The sequence below is a fragment of the Mustela nivalis genome (assembly GCF_964662115.1).
Source record: "Mustela nivalis genome assembly, chromosome: X".
NCBI classification, from domain to species: domain Eukaryota; kingdom Metazoa; phylum Chordata; class Mammalia; order Carnivora; family Mustelidae; genus Mustela; species Mustela nivalis.
The window spans coordinates 22264608-22281063 of NC_139040.1; the positions used below are offsets into that span (position 1 = coordinate 22264608).

At 38.2% G+C, this 16456-nt stretch overlaps 1 pseudogene across 1 annotated transcript; it reads right to left on the bottom strand.

Moving 5' to 3' along the window:
- Positions 1 to 15536: 15536 nt before the first annotated feature.
- Positions 15537 to 16166, bottom strand: LOC309856650 (phosphatidylinositol-glycan biosynthesis class F protein pseudogene; annotated as a pseudogene). The gene has a single exon. The product of its transcript is annotated as a phosphatidylinositol-glycan biosynthesis class F protein pseudogene (transcript).
- Between the last annotated feature and the right edge of the window lie 290 nt (positions 16167 to 16456).

A 16456-nucleotide genomic window follows, 5' to 3' on the forward strand; every position in this document is an offset into this window, starting at 1 on the left:
ATGCCAGCTGGTGCTCTCTAGAACCACAGCCTTTTGCACTCTGCATGGGCGCTGTGCGACTCTGTTCTGAGTTGTGCTCCACACCCTCCCCTGAGAGAGGTGGGCACTAGCTGGTGCTCTCTAAGACTGGCAAGAGTCTGAACACTCCCAGCCATTGCCTGCAGGAAAATATCAGCATGCTATCTCTGCTTGGGATCTCTCCTGCAGTCTGGACCTGCCCAGACAGTCACAGCAAAGGCAGCTACTGGAAGCCAGCTCTCTGGACTATTACTGTTTGTGTGATTTTAGTAGCACTGGGGTATAAGCAGGAGCTCCTGCACCTCTGAGACTGGATGGGGATGTGCTCTGCTGGTGGGAGGTGGCAGAGGGGGATTTTATATGCTCTGGAGCATCCAGAGGGAAATAGACTGAGGCTTCTCTCTGATACAGAGGTCTGGGTGCAGTTTGCTTTCCTATAAACCTCCAAAGAACTGCCAAAAGCCACCAAGTGGAGAAAAAAATATAATAACAACCAAAAACCAAAACACCTCCAGAGAACAAAAGCCGGAAAAAACTTGTTTACTCAGAGCCCAGACCCTTGATAGGGGGCAAAAGGATTCAACTCTAGCAAGACTGCCAGAAAAACCACGTGGCAGACCCCTCCGCCAGAAAGCCATCCTCTCCCCCCAAAAAAGACGACAACCACCACAGGATCCCCACAAAAATGTAAAACCCTAATATCAGGGGAAAAGAAGATATTAAGCTCCAGGTATTGCCCTAAAACCTGTATACTTCATATATACAACTTTTATTTTTAATTTTTAATTCATTCCCACTATTCTCATTCTTTTTAATTTTTTATAATTTTTAACCTATTTACCATCACAATGAGACGTTCAGTACAACAAATTCCACAATAACCCTTTAACGTGAACTTTTTAGATACGTATACCTTTGTTTTATTTTGTTTTGTTTTGGCTTTTATTTTTTTTAAATATTCATATAGAGAGAAGCTTCAAGGTAATCCTCTTTCCCCAGTGAATACTACCCCTATATATAAGCCAGTTTTAATGCCCCTTTATCTCAATAAATTTGAGTCGTTTAAGAAAGATATCAAGTGTGTAAACCTGGTGATTCACAGACCTGTACCCCTGGGGATAAAAATATATGTTTATAAAAAATAAAAAAAATTAAAAATTAAAAAAAGATATCAAGACACACCCAGAAAGAATCAAAATAACCTTCCTCGCCCACACTGAGAATTTATAACCACCCTCCCCTCTTTTTCTTCTGCCAGTGTTTCTGTGTATTTGCTTTTGTTCTTGGAGTATATAAATCCTATACTTGGGTTAATTTTGGCTGGGTTCTTTTATTCTTGCCATTTTCTTTTGTCTGTCTTTTTGTTTGTAGGTTTTTGTTTGTATACTTCATAAATCTTACCTTTAGAACTCATTCAGGCTGGGTCTTCTCTCTCTCTCTCTCTTTCTCTCTCTTTTCCCCCTATCTCTCTTTTTTTCCCCTTTTTTCTTTCTTTTTGGTGGCTACTCCTGATTGCTCAGAAGCATTCCAAGGTGCACCTTGCCTGGATCGCAGTTGATAAATTCAGCTACACATCCCCTCAGCCTTCTCTCACCAAAATGACTAGGAATAGGAATGCCCAACAGAGGAAAAACTCAGAGACTGTGCCCTTTCCACTAGAGCTATTGGATGTGGACATAAACCATATTTCAGAAAGGGAATTCAGGCTAATAGTTATCTAGGCAATGAGTAGATTGGAGACAGCCATTAATGACAAAAAGGAATCATTTAGGGCAGATGTAAAATCCACCAGGGAAGATGTTAACAATGCTATCAATGAGTTCCAATCTAATCTAAATTCTCTAGCAGCTAGAGTAACTGAGGCAGAGGGTAGAATTAGTGATCTAGAGGACAAACTGATAGAGAACAAGGATCAGGAGGAGGCCTGGAACAAACAGCTTAAAAGCCATGAAAACATAATTAGGGAAGTAAATGATGCCATGAAATGTTTCAATGTTACAATTATTGGAATCCCTGGGGGTGGGGAGGAGAAGACTAGAAGATATAGTTGAACTAATTCTCCATGAAAATTTTTCCAATCTGGGAAATGGAACCAGAGTTCATGTCCTAGAGGCAGAAAGGTCTTTCCCAAAGATCATAGAATTGAGAAAGACCTCCAGACATCTGATTGTGAAACTGATGAATCATAATTTTATTTTTATTTTTTTTAAAGATTTTATTTATTAATTTGACAGAGAGAAATCACAAGTAGATGGAGAGGCAGCCAGAGAGAGAGAGAGAGGGAAGCAGGCTCTCTGCTGAGCAGAGCGCCCGATGCGGGACTCGATCCCAGGACTCTGAGATCATGACCTGAGCCGAAGGCAGCGGCTTAACCCACTGAGCCACCCAGGCGCCCTGAGTCATAATTTTAAACAGGAGTTCTTGAAAGCAGCGAAGGAGAAAATTTTGGTTACCTGCAGAGGAAGACCCATTAAAATAATGTCTGACCTGTCCACAGAAATTTAGCAAGCCAGAAAGTGCTGGCAAGATGTATTCATGGCATTAAATGAAAATAACATGCAGCCAAGAATACTTTATCCAGCAAGAATAACATTTAAAATGGATGGAGATATAAAGAGCTTCCACGACTGGCAATATTTAAAACTGTATGTGATCACCAACCTGGCACTACAACAAATATTAGGGGAGTTCTATAAAAGAAGAAAGAACCTGAGAGTGTCATTGAATAGAAATTTATGGAGACAATCTATAGGAACAAGGACTTCACAGACAACATGATGTCAATAAAAACGTATCTCTCAATAATCACTCTCAATGTAATGGCCTAAATGATTTCATAAAATGGCACAGGGTTGCAGATTGGATATGACGATAGGACCCATCCATATGTTGGCTACAAGAGACCAATTTGGAACCTAAGGATACATCAGCCCTGAAAGTGAAGGGATGGAAAAGCATCCTTCATGCCAATAGGCCTCAAAAGAAAGCTGGGGTAGCAATTCTCATATCCAATAAATAAGATTTTAAACTTAAGACTGTAGTCAGAGATAAAGAAGGACATTACCTCATTCTCAAAGGGTCTATCCAGCAAGAAGAACTAACAATTGTAAATATTTATGCCCCAATATGGGAGAAGCCAACTATGTAAGTCAACTATTAATCAAAATACAGACTCATAGTAATGTGAATATATTAATAGTAGGGTATCTTAACACAGTAATAGATCATCCAAGCAGAAAATCAATAAAGAAACAAGAACATTGAATGGCACATTGGATCAGACAGACCTCATAGATATATACAGAACATTCCACCCTAAAACAACAGAATACTCATTCTTCTTGAGTCCACATGGAACTTTCTCCAGAATAGACCATATACTGGGTCACAAATCAGGACTCAACTGATATCAAAAGATAGAGATTATTCTCCACATATTCTTAGACCACAATGCTTTGAAACTGGAACTGTACCACAAGAAAAAGTCAGGAAGGAATTCAAACACCTGGAAGCTAAAGACTACCTTGTTTAAGAATGTTTGGATCAACCAGGAAATCAAAGAAGAACTTAAGCAATGCATGGGAACCAATGAGAATAAAGACACCTTGGTCCAAAACCTATGGGATACAGCAAAGAAGGTCCTAAGGAGGAAATACATAGCCATCAAAGCCTCCCTCCAAAAACTGAAAAATCCAGAAAATACCATCTGTCTTTACACTGTAAAGAACTGGAGAATCAGTAAGTTAAGGTAACCCCACAAACCAGAAAGGAAATAATCAAGATTAGAGCAGAGATCAATGAGATAGAAACTAGAGATACACTAAAACACATCAATGAAACTAGAAGTTGGTTTTTTGAAAGAATTAATAAGATTGATAAACCATTGGCCAAACTAATAAAAAAAGAGAGAGAGAAGGTCCAAATTAATAAAATTATGAATGAAAAGGGAGAGATCACAATGAACACCAAGGAAATTGAAACAAACATACAAAATTATTATTAACATTTATATACCAATAAGTTAAGCAACCTAGACGAAATGCATGCATTCCTGGAAATCTATAAACTTTCAAATCTGAATCAGGAAGAAATTGACAACCTGAATAGACCAATATCTAGTAACAAAATTGAAACAGTGATCAAAAACTTCCCCAAAAGTGAGAGCCCCGGACATGACACAGTCCCTGGGAAATTCTACCAACATATCAAAGAAGAAAGAGTACCTATTTTCCTGAAGCTGTTTCAAAAAGTAGAAACAGAAGAAAAACTTCCAGACACTATTTATGAAGCCAGCCTTACCCTGATCCCCAAACCAGGCAAAGACCCCACCAAAAAGGAGATTTTCAGACCAATATCCCTGATGAATATGGATGCCAAGATCTCAGCAAGATCCTAGCTAATAGGATCCAACAGTACATTAAAAAGATTATCCACCATGAGCAGGTGGGATTTATCCATGGATTGCAGGGGTGGTTCAATATTCAAAAACAATCAATGTGATAAAAACAAATCAATAAGAGGTGAGAGAAGAACCACATGGTCCCCTCAATTGATGCAGAAAAGGCATTTGAAAAGATACAACATCTCTTCCTGATTAAAACTCTTTAAAGTATAGGGAGAGCGGGAACATTCCTCAACTTCATAAAATTTATTTATGACACAATGAATATCATCCTTAATGGGGAAAAGCTGACAGCACTCCCTTTGAGATCAGGAACACAACAAGGATGTCCACTCTCACCACTCTTGTTCAACATAGTGTTAGAAGTCCTAGCAGCACCAATAAGATAACAAAGAGAAATAAAAGGTATTCAAACTGGCAATGAAGAAGTCAAACACTCTCTCTTCGCAGATGACATTATACTTTCTGTGGAAAACCCAAAAGACTTCACACCCAAACTCCTAGAACTCATACAGCAATTCAGTAATGTGACAGGACACAAATCAATGTACATAAATCAGTTGCTTTCTTATGCACTAAAAATGAAAATGCAGAAAGGGAAATGAGAGAACTGATTCCATTTACTATAGCACCAAGAACCATGAGATACCTAGAAATAAACCTAAGGAAAGAGGTAAAGGATCTGCACTCAAAGAACTATATAACCCTCATGAAAAAAATTAAAGAAGACACAAAAAGATGAAAGACCATTCCATGCTTATGGATCAGAAGAATAAACATTGTTAAAATGTCTATATTGCCCAGAGCAATCTATAATTTTAATGCCATTCTGATCAAAATTCCACCAGCATATTTCAAAGATCTGGAGAAAAAAAATCCTAAAATTTGTATGGAACCAGAAGAGACTCTGAATTGCTAAAGAAATGTTGAAAGAGAAAAACAAAACTGGGGGGCATCACGTTGCCTGATGTCAAGCTTTAGCACAAAGCTGTGATCACCAAGACAGCATGATACTTGCACAAAAACAGACACATAGACCAGTGGAACAGACTAAACTGTCTAGATATGGACCCTCAACTTTATGGCCAGCAAATCTTCGACAAAGCATGATAAATATACAGTTCAAAAAAGACAGTCCTCTACATATAGCTCTCCAGTTTTCCCAGAACCATTTATTGAAGAGACTGACTTTTTTCCACTGGATATTTTCTTCCTGTTTTGCCGAAGATTATTTGCCAATAGAGTTGAGGGTTCATATCTGGGCTCTCTACTCTGTTCCACTGGTCTATATGTCTGTTTTTATGCCAGTACCATGCTGTCTTGCTGACCACAGCTTTGTAGTAAAGCTTGAAATCAGGTAACGTGATGCCCCCAGTTTTATTTTTGTTTTTTAACATTTCCTTAGCGATTCAGGGTCTCTTCTGATTCCATACAAATTTTAGGATTATTTGCTCCAGTGCTTTGAAAAATACCAGTGGAATTTTGATAGGAATGGCATTAAAAGTATAGTTTGCTCTAGGCAGTATAGACATTTTAACAATGTTTATTCTTCTGATCCAAGAGCATGGAATGGTCTTCCATCTTTTTGTGTCTTCTTCAATTTCTTTCATGAGTGTTCTGTAGTTCCTCAAGTAGAGATCCTTTACCTCTTTGGTTAGGTTTATTCCCAGGTATCTTATGGTTCTTGGTGCTATAGTAAATGGAATCGATTCTCTAATTTCCCTTTCTGTATTTTCATTGTTAGTGTACAAGAAAGCCACTGATTTCTGCACATTGACTTTGTATCCTGCCACGTTGCTGAATTGCTGTATGAGTTCTAGTAGTTTGGGGGTGGAGTCTTTTGGTTTTTCCATATATAGAATCATGTCATCTGCGAAGAGAGAGAGTTTGACTTTTTCATCGCCAATCTGGATACCTTTTATTTCTCTTTGTAGAAGAATGAAACTCGACCATTGTCTTACATCATACACAAAGATAAACTCGAAATGAATAAAAGACCTCAATGTGAGACAGGAATCCATCAGAATCCTAGAGGAGAACATAGGCAGTAACCTCCTCGATATCAGCCACAACAACTTCTTTCAAGATATGTCTCCAAAGGCAAAGGAAACAGAAACAAAGATGAACTTTTGGGACTTCATCAAGAACAAAAGATTCTGCACAGCAAAGGAAAGAGTCAACAAAACAAAGAGGCAACCCATGGAATGGGAGAAGATATTTGCAAATGACAGTACAGACAAAAGGTTGATATCCAGGATTTATAAAAAACTCCTCAAACTCAACACACACAAAACAGACAATCACATAAACATATAGGCAGAAGATATGAACAGACACTTCTCCAATGAAGACATACAAATGTCTATCAGAGTCGTGAAAAAAATGTTCATCATCACTAGGCATCAGGGAGATTCAAATTAAAACCACATTGAGATACCACCTTACACCAGTTAGAATGACCAAAATTAGCAAGACAGTAAACAACATGTGTTGGAGGGGATGTGGAGAAAGGAGAATGCTCTTACACTGTTTGTGGGAATGCAAGTTGGTGCAGCCACTTTCAAAAACAGTGTGTTGATTCCTCAAGAAATTAAAAATAAGAATTCCCTATGACCCTGCAATTGCACTACTGGGTATTTACCCCAAAGATAGAGATGTAGTGAAAAGAAGGGCTGGCTGTACCCCAATGTTTATAGCAGCAATGGCCACGGTCGTCAAACAATGGAAAGAGCCAAGATGCCCTTCAACGGACAAATGGATAAAGAAGATGCAGTCCATATACACTATGGAGTATTATGCCTCCATCAGAAAGGATGAATACCCAACTTTTGTAGCAACATGGACAGGACTGGAAGAGATTTTGCTGAGTGAAATAAATCAAGCAGAGAGTCAATTATCATATTGACTTATTTGTGGAACATAACAAATAACAAGGAGGAGAAGGGGAGCTGGAGAGGAGAAGGGAGTTTAGGGAAATTGGAAGGGGATGTGAACCATGAGAGACTATGGACTCTGAAAAATAATCTGAGGGTTTTGAAGGGGCGTGGTGTGGGAGGTTGGGGGAACCAGGTGGTGGGTATTATAGAGGGCATGTATTACATGGAGCACTGGGTGTGGTGCAAAAACAATGAATACAGTTACACTGAAAAAGAGATATAAAATTTTAAAAAGACAGTCTTTTTGATAAACAGTTCTGGGAAAATTGGACAGCCATGTGTAGAAGAATGAAACTCAACCATTCTCTTACACCACACAGAGAAAGAAACTCGAAAGGGATAAAAGACCTCAATGTGAGGCAGGAATCCATCAGAATCCTAGAGGAGAACATAGACAGTATCCTCTTCAAATTGGAAACAGCAATTTCTTTCAAAATATGTCTCCAAAAGCAAAGAAAACAAAAGCAAAAATGAACATTTGGGATTTCGTCAAGATCAAAAACATCTGTACAGCAAAATAAACAGTCAACAAAACAAATAGGCATCCCTTGGAATTGTTAAAGATATTCGCAAATGACGGTACAAAGGGCTGATATACAAGATCTATAAAGAACTACTCAAACTCAACACACACAAAAGAGATAATTGTGTTCAAAAATGGGCAGAAGATATGAACAGACAATTTTCCACAGAAGACATACAAATGGATAACAGACACATGAAACAATGTTCATCATCACTAGTCATCAGGGAGATTCAAATCAAAACCACATTGAGATATCACCTTACACCAGTTAGAATGGCCAAAATTAACAGGATAGTAAACAAGTGTTGGAGAGAATGTGGAGAAAGGGGAATCCTCTTACACTTTTGATGGGGATGCAAGTTGGTGCAGCCACTTTGGAAAACAGTGTGGAGCTTCCTTATGAAATTAAATATAGAGAATTCCTACGACCCTGCAAATGCACTATTGGGTATTTACCCCCAAGATACAGATGTAGTGAACAGAAGGGCCATCTGTACCCTAGTATTCATAGCAGGAATGGCCACGGTCACCAAACTGTGGAAAGAGCCAAGCTGCCCTTCCACAGATGAATGGATAAAGAAGACATAGTCCATATATACTATGGAGTATTATGCCTCCTTCAGAATGGATGAATACCCAACTTTTGTATCAACATGGACAGAATTGGAAGAGATTATGCTGAGTGAAATAAGTCAAACAGAGAGAGCCAATTATTATATGGTTTCACTTATTTGTGGAGCATAAGGAATAACATGGAGGACATGGGGAGATGGAGAGAAGTGAGTTGGGGGAAACTGGAGGGGTAGATGAATCATGAGAGTCTGTGAACTCTGAGGAACTAACTGAGGGTTTCAGAGTGGAGGGCATGGGAGTTTGGGTGAGCCTGGTTGTGGGTGTTGTGGAGGGCTCGTATTGCAAGGAGCACTGGGTGTGGTGCATAAACAATGAATTCCAGAACACTGAAAAGAAATTTAAAAAATAAATTAAAAAATTAAAAAAAATAATTTAGTTTTATTTTTTCAGTGTTCCATGATTTATTGTTTATGGGCCGCACCCAGTGCTCCATGCAATATGTGCCCTCCTTGAAAAAGAAAGAAAAAAAAAGGAAAATAATAAGCTTAAGTAGGCTTGCTTACTGTCTTTTAGTATTCTGCTTGTTCTGAATGCTGATCTAAAATATTACTTGTCTTTGTTTTCTTTATCTCATTCTCCCATCAGGATATATACTGAATTTATCTCTCATCAGTATACACACAGTAACTGTATTCAACTAACTGATAAAAGGGTCAAACACAAAGTGTTGTAATATTGTGTTAACAACAACAACAACAACAAATCTTCCAGATTGACAACCATTGAGTGTGTTGATCAAGCAATTATTCATTCATGCTTCTGTATTGTCATTCAGCTCTTATCTCTCTATTTTGGACATATCACAGGATGATCAACTATCCCAGTTGCACAAAATTCAAGGCATTCCTGGGATGCAGGACTTTCTGTTCTAAAACTGGGGAAGTCTTGGGAAAAACAAGAAAATTTGTCACTCCATAAGTGTATAATAGAAGATTATCTCTTGTCTAGTGTAAATTCAAATTTCCATAATTTATTAGCCATCTGACATGAAAAGTGCATTTAGAAAATTGGCTGGTATTTGCCATTTTCTTTCTAAATTTACTTTGAGATTAAGTACACCATATATGATTTCATCTTATATGTTGATAGGAATTTTGAGAAAGCTGGAGAGGATAACATCAAAAAAAAAGAATGAAGTTTTGAATTTATGTGAAATAAAATGATGCAGAAATATAAAGACTTAAATGGCAAAGAATGACCTTAATTTTGATCATGACTTCCTTTCCTATTTCACTGCTTCAAAGACCTCAGAGTCCACTACATGCACATTTATGCCATGAGGAATTCACTTTGATCAGTTGATGGAGCAGAATATATCCACATTGATTTAAAATGTCCTTTTAACTACTGTGGGCTTTTAATATCAATTGCCCTTATCCAAAGGAAGCTAATGAGTGAATTGAGAGGCTTAAACTCCATTGCTTCAATAATTTTATTGTCTATGTTATATGAGTTTCCTCGTGCTGCTGCAAAAAATTCCCACACTAGTTGCTTAGAACAAACACATGCATGCTTGCACTGTTCTGGAGACAGAAGCTTGTAAGGAGTCTCATCAAGCTAATAGCAAGTTGTCTGCATGGCTGAGCGCCTTCTAGAGGCTCAAGGGAGAATCTGTTTCCTTTCCTATTGCAGTCTCTTGTTGGCCACCTGCATTCCTGGGCTCATGGCTCTTCCTCCACCTTCAGAGCCAGCAAGGCAGCATTTTCAAAATCTTTCTGACCACCAAATCTTTTGTCTCCCTCATCAACATTTGGAGGACCATTGCAATTACCTTAATACCACTTGGGCAATCATAGCTAAACTTTTTATGCTTTTGTCTAATTAAATTTTATTTTTTAAATTTTTCTTTAATTTTTTTAAATTAAATTATCATTAACATACAGTCTTTTGTTAGTTTCAGGGGAACAATTTAGTTTACATTTTAAAAAGTGTACTTATCTTAATAAGTAGTAATAAATGTATAGAATTGTTGAAACATATTGTACTCACTCTGTATTTAGGTAAGAAACAATATATAATTTCTTCCTTGGGAGACTTTCTGAAGTTTACTTCGAAATCAATTATGTATAGTGAATCTGAGAGAGTGATTGACTGAAAAGGACCTGACTGGGGTGCCTGGGTGGCTTAGTAAGTTAAGCACCTGCCTTTACCTCAGGTCATGATCCCAGGATCTTTGGATAGAGCCCTACATTGGGCTCCCGGCTCAGCAGGGAGCCTGTTTCTCCCTCTCCCTCTGCTCCTCCCCCTGCTTGTGCACATGCTCTCTCTCTCACTCTCTCTCATAAAAATATATAATGTTTCTAAAAAATAAAATTACCTGGTTTAATCAACAGTCCCCTGATTGGTATTTTACAAAAATGTTTAAAGCTCAAAGAAGTCAACATTAAGAGCAAGGAGAAGGGGATAAAACTAGTTCATGAAACTGAAAAGGGAGATATAAAGCTTGCTTTGAAGTTTGAATATGACATTAACTAATACTCATCCACCCAGAATTCTTACATATATATATATAATTTTATATTTTATATATTATATACTAAATATTTATATATATTTCATATATATATACATATTTAAGCTAGTTTTACTAATTTTACACTAATATATAAACTAGTTTAAAACTAGTGTGAAACAAATATATTTAAAATACAGCTCATGGAAATTGGGCATTCTCTTTCCCAAAATACACTAAAAACTGTATTGTTTTATAGCTCTATTATTCTGGAGCATCCTATAATTTTAAGTTAGAACAAATCTCTCATTCTATATCTCTGACTCTCCCCATTCTGCACCTTTACTCCATACTCGAAGCATCCCAAAGAACCCTAAAACCACAGAGAGTATCAAAATAGAATATAAAAAGAAAGGATAAATATTTTATTTAAACCAAAATTGTTTCTTTATTCTTATTTTCTAGTAAAGTTATACTCACATCTTTATAGTTGCAGAAGTCTCTGGAATTTTTCTAAGAATTATTTTCAAAACATTTCCTTTTTCCCTATTTTGCAGAATGCAATATTTCTCAACATTGTATGACCAAACTTTGTTCTTAACATTCATTCTTTCTTTCTAACAAGTTAACAATAAAACTATACTTTCCCATTTCATTCCTTAAATTTGCCCATAAGGGATAAAAATACTCTGTTTTGAATGTTTTTTTTTTTTTGTCATATGTATTAAAAATAGCTTGGTAAAATTTTATTTTTCTATGATCTGAAACATGATATTTACTAGTAAATAATAGGAAATGCATTGAACTTTCAATACAGAAAGGTGACTAAAATTAAGTATTCCTCAGAATAGTCTTTCAGGAAGTAATTTTGATTGATTTACAATCTAGGCTTTCTGGGGTGCCTGGGTGGCTCAGTTGGTTAAAAGATAGACTTTTGATTTTGGCTCAGGTCATGATCTCAGGCAACTGGGATCCAGTGCATCACTGGGTTCGATGTTCAGTGGGGAGTTTGCTTGGAATTTTATCTCTCCTTCTCCATCTGCCACTCCTTCCCCTCCCTCTCTCTCTCAAATAAATAAATATTTTTAAAAAATCTGGACTTTCCATCTGCATGTGTGAGCAATTTCATTATAAACTATAGCTTGTTTTCATTTGCTCAAAACTATTTCAAAATATATGCTCAAAGCTGATAGCTTTCATGACTATATTTGGTCATGAACCTAGGGTTGGATTGTTCAATGAAATCACATCAGTTACATGTTGAGTAAACCAGAAAAGTAGAAAAAAACATTTTTATATTCTAAGAATTGGGTAGACACTTCCAAAAAATTTTTTCAAGTAACTTTATTTTAGTGTATGTTTTATGAAAAATAAGTTCTTAATAAGTTTAAAATAAATTGTTTAAAAATAAAAATATTTTTTTATTTTGAAAATATTTCTGTGTTTTTAAACATGTTATCTTGCATTCTCCTTGACATCACATTCTAACTTTTTTTAACTGTTTCCCCAATTCCCTTTCTTTCCATCTCTCTTTCTTTTTCCTCCCTCCCCTCCCCTTCTTAAAAATAAAAATAATTTATTGATACAATTTTATTTTTCATATCTATGGCTTTGGAGTAACTATCATTTCCCATAGTTTCAGGCTTTTTTCCTATAGAATGGTGATATTTAGAATTTTAATATTAATATCTCATATAGGTAATGAAAAGTTGTAATATAATGCATATATCTAAATAATTTTTATAAGCTTACAAATAAAGATTAAAATATTTAACAAATGATTTTGAAAATGCATGTTCAATTACTAATATAATTTAAATTAAATTATATATCTTAAAAATGATAAATGCAAAAATCTGGAAATATTGTAGTACTCCATCTTCCATTGTGTAGCCTTTTCAAATAGCCTTCTTCTACTAGTGATATGCATTTTAGTTAGGGTCCAATAAGTATTTACATGTAGAAGAATAAAACCATACTCCTATCTTACAATATTCACAAAAATTACCTCAAAATGGATTGAAGACTTCAATGCAGGATTTGAAACCACAAGATTCCGGGAAGAATACATAGATGGTTGTCGCTCTCACCAGCAGGAACGACCAGGAGACCTCAGCGAAGCAAGCTTTATTTCTGCGTAGCTGTTGGGATCTTCCTCTCTCCCGCCCGTTCATGTCTATATATACCAAGGTTGCACAACCAATCACTCGCAGCCACATAGATACAAAATCCTAAGTTCCGCCTACTGGCTCGCATCCAGCTGCCATCTTAATGGTGTGTTTACTTTCGGGCACCGAAAAAGTCATGCAGCGCCCGGGCCCCCCCGCGGGCCCAGCCGGAGCAGCTCCGCACGGTCGCCACCTGCCGGCGGCGACGGCTTGAAGCAGCAGCGGCCGAGGCAACGAGCAGGCACGGTGGAGCCCAGAAGCATCACTGCGCATGCGCTACAAGCCGCTCGGGCACCGACTTCTCCCCCTTTTCTTTTATATTAGGCATGCAAGGCAGGAGATCGTGCCTGTCTTAGGTTGTCAGCTGCCATGAACATGCTTACCCGTCATCAGATAATTGCCCCTGGTTGGAGAACTCCTGGCTTAGGTTGCTATGTGCATGCAGCCAATCTTACCCGTCATTGACTACCAATCTAGCGCTGCCAGCCAGATTTGGGGAAATGTACCAGCTTCCAGTGCCATGCAAGCTTGTACTAGCGCCAACTGTTGCCTACATTGTTGTTTACGTAATGATGCAAAACGGCGGAACATAAGGATTTACAACAGATACCCAATCCTGTAATGGAGCTATGTCAATCTTATCTGCTTAACTCTTTCGACAGATTAGCAGCAATAGAAAGGTCATTATAGGCCACGAAGGTTATGCAAAGTCCAGAAAGTGATTGGATGCATCCGGTCGTCAATAGTTTCTGGAGAATGTCCACTTGTTACAGATGTGGTGAGAGCTACAGCCGCTGCAGTTGCTGCAGCTGCGGAGGCTGCTACAGCCGCAATAATGGCTGCAGTGATCCCAAAGTCTCTTTTATGTCTTGAGAGCAATACAGGTGAATTGTTAGGATTTACAGAAACGGGCATGGGAATGAAAGTAGGTATACAGGAGGGAGGATGGTGGACTCATTCGTCAGTGGCATGGGGAATGGCCAGGCTTTCACTATTGCCCATTGGTGCATCTGTTGAAGGGATGCTGGTGTCGCCAGGATCGCTATCAGGCCGAGCATCAGGACGGGGCGGGCCATGTTGATCGATTCTTCTAATCAGTCACTCCAGGACCCAGATAGGCACTTGGGCATCCTGTGAAAAAAGACAAACAGAACCTTGGTGCCATCTTAGGACCGGGTCAGGGCCTCTCCATTGGCCCGTGAGTATATCCTTCCACTTTGCCTGGGCTAGAGTGCGTTCGGTAACTGCCGCATGCCTGTCCGCTGCAGATGTACCATTATGGTCCAAGGACAAAAAATTTAAAATGTAAGGGTGAGAGATGTAAGATCACGGGGTGACTTGTAGTCATCCCCTATTCCCCCTTTTCTTATTTTTTGTAAGCTTCGTTTGAAGGTGCCATTGGTGCGTTCAATTATTCCTTGACCTTGTGGATTGTAAGGTATACCTGTAGTATGGACTATACCAAATTGACTTAGGAATTGATGGATAGATTTTGATGTATATGCAGGTCCATTATCTGTCTTTATTTGTTTTGGGATACCCCAATCTGCAAAGCATCGTAGGCAGTGTGTGATGACTTGTTTTGAATTCTCCCCCGTGATGGGAGTAGCCATTATGATACCCGAATAAGTGTCCACTGATATATGTACGTACTTTTGTTGCCCGAATTCAGGTGTGACATCCATTTGCCATAGGTTTTTAGCTTGAAGGCCTTTGGGATTTACCCCTAAGGAAGGCTGAGGGAGTAATGTGGCACAATTCCCACAGGTCCTTACTATATCTCTTGCCTGTTCTTTGGTGATATGGAATCTATATCTTAAGGTATTAGAATTCACATACCATTTGCTATGGAACAGCTTCGCCTGTTCTAAGGTAGGGAAAATAGGTTGGAAATGACTATTGTGGTCTGCTAGAGCATTGCCCTCGGATAATGGTCCTGGTAGGCTCATATGGGCTCTGATGTGATCTATAAAAAATGGTGCAGTGTGCAGTTGCACAACCTCTTGTAGTTGCCTTAAGATCCATGGAATAGGTGAATCACTTAAGGAGAGGATGGCTGTTTCAATATTATTTTTTTTTTGCATTTACCATGTATTGACTATCAGAAATAATATTTAGGGGAGTGTCTGAAAATCTTTGGAGCACTAGGAGCACTACTAGTAGCTCTACTTGTTGAGCCGACCTGGCAGGAACTATGACTGGGTTCATGATTCCATTTATGATATAAGCTCCTGTGCCCTCTTTACTTCCATCTGTAAAGACAGTAGAGGCTTCTTTTAGTGGTGTCGATCTACTAATTTTTGGTAGTATGAATTCAATACCCTTTGTGAATTCTATAAGTGGGTGTGAAGGATAATGATTATCAAATTCTATTGAGTAAGAGGTTGTCAGTATCACCCAATCATCTGGGTAGCACATAGTAGGCGAATCTGTTCCTTAGTATACGGCACAATGCAATTGTAAGTTGCTTTCTATTCCAGTATATCCAGAGTGGTGAAATCACAAGGCCAGCAACGTAGCCAAAGGTCGCTCCAAGCGTACAGGAGATGGATCATACCTGCCATGGTCTCTCCCAATCAAGTGGAATAGGAAAGGCTCCAAGCCATGTTCCTATAAAGCAAGAAATTGTAGTGATCTGAAGACTGTTCTCCCAAATGGATGTAACTCCATTTCTACTGAAAACTCTTAGCCATGCTTTGATGTTTGGCCCTAACAAACACAAACAAGGTACAGTAGTAAAGGTTGACAAAGTAACTGCAAATAAAAATGTTTCCAACACCAACTCTATGAGTGGTGCTCCATATAGAAAAAAATGACATGAAAGAAGAAACATGACATAAGAAAGTAGATACAGCATTTCAAAAACCTCACTACCTTGTATTATAATGAACTTCTTTTAGAGGATGCATTTGGTTTCACTACTAAATATAATACTAGATTGACGGCAGTTACAAAAACAGAACAGATGCACAACCATGTCAAGTGTGTTTCCAATATTGAGAAGTTCTCCAAGAAGAATGATGGAATGAAGATGCTTGGCGGCCATTCTGCAGGTGGCGCTATAGGCCTACATTCAGGGGTAGGAATTCTTGACCTTCTGACAGAGGGCGCTAGGGAGCCATATTTTTTCCCAGCTTCTTTGTATGTCTTTCCCTTTAAAGGTTCGTTAGGGACTTCCTCTTTTAATTTTAAGTGTGTCATGGCTTCCCCAAGCTCATCTTCAGAGGAGCTCTCCTCTGAATTTTCTCCCCCTCTGCTAGATCCTGCCTTAGAGGCTTCTCTGACCTGCTCCTCGATAACATTTTTAACCGTTTTATGGTT